The sequence below is a fragment of the Cibotium barometz genome, chromosome 31 (genome assembly GCF_041138505.1).
Source record: "Cibotium barometz isolate CiBa-2024 chromosome 31, ASM4113850v1, whole genome shotgun sequence".
In the NCBI taxonomy this organism is placed as follows: Eukaryota; Viridiplantae; Streptophyta; class Polypodiopsida; order Cyatheales; family Cibotiaceae; genus Cibotium; species Cibotium barometz.
In genome coordinates, this window is record NC_141076.1 from 6,773,897 (window position 1) to 6,780,566 (window position 6,670).

Below are 6,670 nucleotides of genomic sequence, written 5' to 3' on the forward strand. Positions count from 1 at the left end.
TGAGGAATGTTTAATTTAGTTTAATCAAGGAGAATAATCATAATTATGCTTATAATTATGGTTATAATTATGCTGAGTATACATAGTTTAATTTTAAGCTTAAAAGAAGAGTTTCTATCACATTTTCATTACAAGTTTTCATTCAATTAGAAAATTGAAAATTATTAGTAATAACAGCGAAGCTATGGCAAATTTTTCAAGAAAAAAATACATATCTTATTTTTATGCATAATACTAAAAGAGAAATTTCTACCATATTCTAGGTTTAAATATTTTATGCAAAAAGAATGATTCTTATCATATTCATGAAAAAATACATTTTAGTATTTATGCATAATTATTTAATTAAGAGAGAAAAGAGGAATCTTTGATAAATTTATTTTTATGCATAAGAATTTAGATGTAAAAAGAGAAATTCCCATGACATTCAGGATTCAACATTTAAATGTTAAAAGAGGAATTTTTGGCATATTCCAAAATATGGAGATTTTTTTACTTATTTAAAAAGAGAAATTTTCATTATACTTAAGTAGAAAAAGGTCTAAATTAATTTTGATGTTAAAAGAAGAGTTTTCACCATAATTTCATGTAGGAAATTATGGTATACTAATGTTGAAGATTAAATTGGTGGAAAGAATATTTTAAGATATTTATATGTGGATAAATCAACAAAATGATATATACTCAAAATTGGATTGGAAGAAGAGTATTTTTATAAAATCCCGTTTTTCTCGTATAGTACTATTTCTTAATTCTAATGTGGTTAGGAAGGAAGGAATTTCATAAAGTTAGAATTTTCCTTACGGCTAGAAGTTCTGTTAATTTATCTGAAGAAAATTCTTAGGAATCAAAGTTAGAAGTAAACCGAATGATTTTTGGTTAGACCACGACTATAGACCACGACTGTGAGAATGGTGGTCAGTAAATTACTTACCCATCTCTCGAATCTGAATCAAGCAAAAACCTCGTAATCAATTCCAAATCTTCGATACAAAGAATAGACTCCTGCTGAATTAGAGAAGTTTTCCTTTAACCGAAATCACTAGGAATTAAGTTGAAAATTCAGTGAAATTGATTGTAGATTACCCTGATGCGAGACCAATGATTCTCATTAAGAAAATCTAGATTGTGGGAAAAAGGGTTTTGTAAATCAAGCTCAAATCGGGAATTCTACTTGCATAGAAATTTGGTTTTTTTTAAAGGACTATTTTACGCCATAATGCTGGAGGAAGCATTTGGCTTGTGATTTAACTAAGGAGAGATTCATTGCAATAGTTGGCAGGGAGTCGTAGAGGGACGTTGCAGCAAAGCCTGCCAAGGTCTGGCCTCGGTATGGTTAAAATGGTGTGCTTCCACAGTATGATGGGCGAGGACCAATGAAGCGATCCTTGAGTGAAGTGCTAGGACACCTAAGTAGGATCCTAGAGGGTTCTGACCAAGTGATGCACGGGCTCGCGGGTTGCTAGGATACCCATGCGTACGTCGAGGAAGATACGGGATGAACTAGAAAGGAATTATTTTTGTGAACTGGATTTTGATATTGGATCTCGTTGGTTGACTAGTTGGTCTTCAACAGAGAGTCCGGATGATAAGTTTTGTAAAACAATAGAAAGTTTGCAATTAAGTATTAGCCAGGGAAAGAAAATGTGGTAGCTAATGCACTCAGTTAGAAAAGCCTCCTTGCTTGAATAACATTGGTGTCAAATCCATTGATCAATGAAGCAAGGGAGAGAATCATGCAGGACAAATTCTTTGCCCCTATTGCTACCCTTCTGATGCAGGAAAGCAAGACTCCTCAGGAAATGAATTATGTTCTTGGGTATAAATTGGATGAAGGATGCATGTATTATAATAATCGGCTATACATTCCTAATGGTGAGGGAATAAAGGGTAAGATTTTGAGAGAAGCCCATGATAGCCTGATTAGCTGGACATCCAGGGTTCATAAAAACCTACATATCTGTGAAGAAAAGCTTCTTCTAGCTAGGACTAAAAAAGGATGTACTTGATCATGTGTGGCAATGCTTAATGTGTCAGAGAGTCAAGATGCCAGGAAATCTGCAACCCCTAGGCATTCCACAGAGGAAGTGGGAATGTACCAGTATGGATTTTGTCACTGGACTACCTTCAGTGCATCAGGTTACAACTCCAATTTTGTGGTAGTTGATAGACTAACCAAAGTTGCCCATCTGATTCCAATGAAAGAAACCTACACTGCAACTCCATTTTTGTGGTAGTTGACAGACTAACCAAAGTTGCCCATCTGATTCCAATGAAAGAAACCTGCACTGCAGTGGATGTTGCCAAAGTTTTCCTCAAGAAGATCTTCAGATTGCATGGCTTACCCAGGAGGATAGTAAGTGATAGAGATCCTAAGTTCACATCGAGATTCTGGACTGCATTCTTCGAAGCAGTAGGAACTTTCTTGGATCTCAGTATAGCCTATCACCTCGAGACAGATGGCCAGACTGAAAGAGTGAATCAGGTAATAGAATGCTGTGGGAGCAGGGAACCCAAGAAGTGGTTAAGCCATTTGCACCTGGTTGAGTTTGCTTACAATGCTTCTTATCATCGAAGCATCGGGATGAGCCCTTTCAAAGCTCTTTATGGACAAGACTGCCTTACACCATTCACTTGGTCCGACCCATTGATCAGGGTCGAGATGTCCAGATAGATGCTTGATGACATGCACCAGAAAATGCAATCAATCCGTAAAGATATTAAGGCTGCCCAGGATAGGCAAAAATAGTATGCTGATAAAAAGAGATAAGAGAGAGTATTTGAAGAATCAGATATGGTCTTCATTCGAGTACGACACAAAAGAAGTTCCTTATCTTTAGGGAAGTGTAAGAAGCTCTCTCCCCCAAATACTATGGACCTTATGCTGTTATAAAGAAAGTAGGAGATTTAACTTATAAACTTCTTCTTCCTCCTCCCCATCTCAAGGTACATAATGTATTCCATGTCAGTTTGCTTAAGAAGTATGTACCCAACCCAAGTCACGTGCTTGATGATGAACAATTGATTTCTCCGACTCAAGGCCAGATGGTACTCCAACTTGAAGAAATCCTTGACGTTCAGGAGAAGGTTCTCAGGAGCAGAGTCCTCAAAGAATTTTTGGTCAAGTGGAAGTTTTTCCCTTTAGAAGACGCCACTTGGGAGGGAGAAAGAAGAAGAGTTGGTAAAAGATTACCCCACTTTGCGAGATGAGAACATGTCACGTTTTTTAAGTGGGAGAGGATGTAGGATGTATTTCAGAATGCAAGAAAATATTATTTTTCCTTGTTTTGGCCTAGAGAGAAGAAATATTCTAGAGAGAGGTAATTCAATATTGAGATATTTTTGGATATAAAAATTCTCCTAATATCTAATATATATTTTCCTGAAATAGAAGTTCAAAATAAATTCTCCAATGTGAATTAGGAATCGATTAAATATGTGTATTAAAGGCCTTAGCCTAAGCGTCCACATTTCAGAAATTTTTGGATTATGGTCCAATTAAGGTTCTAATGGGCCAATGGGATTAATCCAAGTGTTGGGATGAGATAAGTAAAAAGATGTTTTTCAATGATAATCTTTTGTTTCAATCTAAACTCTAGGCTTGATGAGCTAGAGAATGAGAATTGATATTTTTCATGATTTTAAATTAGTAAAAATGATGGTTAATTCTTTTTAGATTGATTATGAGTAGGAAAATTTACTTTAACTCATTCTAAATGAGAAGAGGATTATACTAATAATTTTGGAAATGAGAAATGTTTAATTTAGTTTAGCCAAGGGGAATAATCATAATGATGATTATAATTATGGTTATAATTATGCTGAGTATACATAGTTTAATTTTAAGCTTAAAAGAAGAGTTTCTATCATATTTTCATTACAAGTTTTCATTCAATTAGAAAATTAAAAATTATGAGTAATAGCAACGAAGCTAAGGTAATTTTTTCCAGAAAAAAAATACATATCTTATTTTTATGCATAATATTATCTAAAAGAGGAATTCCTACCATATTCTAGGTTTAGATATTTTATGCAAAATGTAAGATTCCTCCTTAGCCTAAATAATGAATAAGCCTTACTTCATTACTCTATAATCATTCCATGTTTCTGAATACAAGAAAATATTATTTTTCCTTGTTTTGCCTAGTGAGATAAAAATTTCTAGAGAGTGGTAAATCAATATTGAGATATTTTTGGATATATAAATTCTATAAATATCAAAAATATGTTTCCCTAAAATAAAAAATCAAAATAAAATTTTCAAGGTGCAATTGGAATTAATTAAAAATGATTTAGAAGACCTTAGCCTAAGGGTCAAGATTTTTTGAAAATTTTGGATTATGGTCCAATTAAGGTTCCAATGGACCAATAAGATTAATCCAAGTGTTGGGATGAGATAAATCCAATGAATAAAATAAAATACCCAAAAATGCGTAAATGCTCACATAAGATGAAGAGTTGACTGAGTACAAGATTTATTAGTTAAAAATTATGAAATATTACTAAAAAAATGAGATATTTTGGAGTAATCATTCATTTTCGACACCTTGGTAAGGAAAAGGGGGGCCTTCAAGGAGGCGCCTATTTCACATGTGTGGAGAAGTTTTAAACTAAAAAATAATAGGATACTTTTATCTCTCCTCTCTCCTAGATCAAACCAAATCAAAAAGGGAGCCAAACTGGTCCAAATCTTGTCCAAATTCAGCCAAACTGAAGCATGAAAATTCTAGAACTTAGTCGGACTCAGTTAGTGGCCTCCCTCTCCTATAAATAGACCCTCATTCTTTTGTATTCTCATCTATGAACTAAACTATGCTGGTATTACTCTAAGATAAGCTCATTTTCTATTATCCTCTAAAAATCCTCTACAAATTGAAGAGATTGGAGCTTCTCTCTCTCTTCAACCTTCCTTGGAGTCTTCATCACCAATTGATTGGTTGGGGGCCTCTCCATAGACTTAACCTCTCAAGCTTGAGAAGCATTCAATTGAATGGTTCGTTAATGCAATTGGAACTCTCTAATGAATTTTAGTGATAAATCTTATAAAGTTTCCATGTATGCTTAAATTAAAATTCTGGATGTTTATCTGAAGGGAATCCTTGTTACCGAATGAATTTGGTTAGACTCTGAGAGGGACGGACAGTAAACCTACTTGTCCATCTCTCGATCTGAATCAAGCAAAGACTTTGTGAACCAATTCCAGTTCCTAAACACAAAGAATAGACTATCGGAACTAAGCTAGTTTTTCCTTTGACCGAACTCACCAAGAATCTAGTTGGACAAATAGACAAAATCTGGGTAGATTACCCTCATGAGAGATCAAGGATCCTCATTATGAAACTGGGAATTATGGAAAAAGGGGTTTTTGGAACCAATCTCAAACTGGAATTTTACTTGCATTGGAACCTCTGCTTTTCATTCAAAGGATTGTTTTACGCCAAAATGCTGGAGGAAGCATTTGGCATATGTTTTACTAAGAGGAGATTCGTTGTTGGAACAGGTGGCGGGGAGTCGTCAAGGGACGTCGCTCGCGGCCTGTCAAGGTCTTGACGAGCCTCGGTACGATTAAAATGGTGTGCTTCCAGTACAATGGGCGAGGACTGACGAAGCGGTCCCTGAGTGAAGTGCTAGGACACCTAAGGAGGATCCTAGAGGGTTCTGGCGATGCATGGGCTCGCGGTTGCTAGGACACCCATGCATACGTCAAGGAAGATTTCGGATGGACTAAAAGGAAGGATTTTTGGGAACCAAATTTTGATGCTGGATCTCGTTGGTTGGCTAGCTCGTCTTTAACAGAGAGTCCAAAGGACATATTTTGTAATAGATTGGACTCGGAATTTTAGAAAGTGATGATCAGAAATATTATGATTTCTATTGAAGGATTGTTTTAAAGCTAGTCGAATTCGTTATAAATGGCAATTTCATATTGGGTATGTATGTGGTATGCCTACCTTAATTTTTGCATGAATCGCCCAGGCTAGCTTCTCGTCCCGGATATTCGCGCGGCGAGCGAGGCCCTGAGCGTGGATCCCCGCTCCGCGTGGGAGGCTGACACCGCTTCTGCCGTCAGAGCCCTAGAGGGAGAATCTCACACAAAAAGAATGATTCTTATCATATTCATGAAAAAATACTTTTTAGTATTTATGCATAATTATTTAATTAAGAGAAAAGAGAAATCTTTGATAAATTTATTTTTATGCATAAGAATTTAGATATAAAAAGAGGAATTCCCATGACATTTGGGATTCAAACATTTAAATGTCAAAAGAGGAATTTTTGGCATGTTCCAAAATATGGATATTTTTTTACTTATTTAAAAAGAGAAATTTTCATTATATTTAAGTAGAAAAAGGTCTAAATTAATTTTGATGTTAAAAGAAGAGTTTTCACCATAATTTCACATAGGAAATTAGGGTATACTAATGTTGAAGATTAAATTGGTGGAAAGAATACTTTAAGATATTTATATGTGGATAAATCAACAAAATGATATATACTCAAAATTGGATTATTGGAAGAAGAGCACTTTTATATAATCCCATTTTTCTCGTATAGAACTATTTCTTAATTCTAATGTGGTTAGGAAGGAAGGAATTTCATAAAGTTAGAATTTTCCTTTGCGGTTAGAAGTTTTGTTAATTTACCTGAAGAAAATCCTTAGGAATCAAAG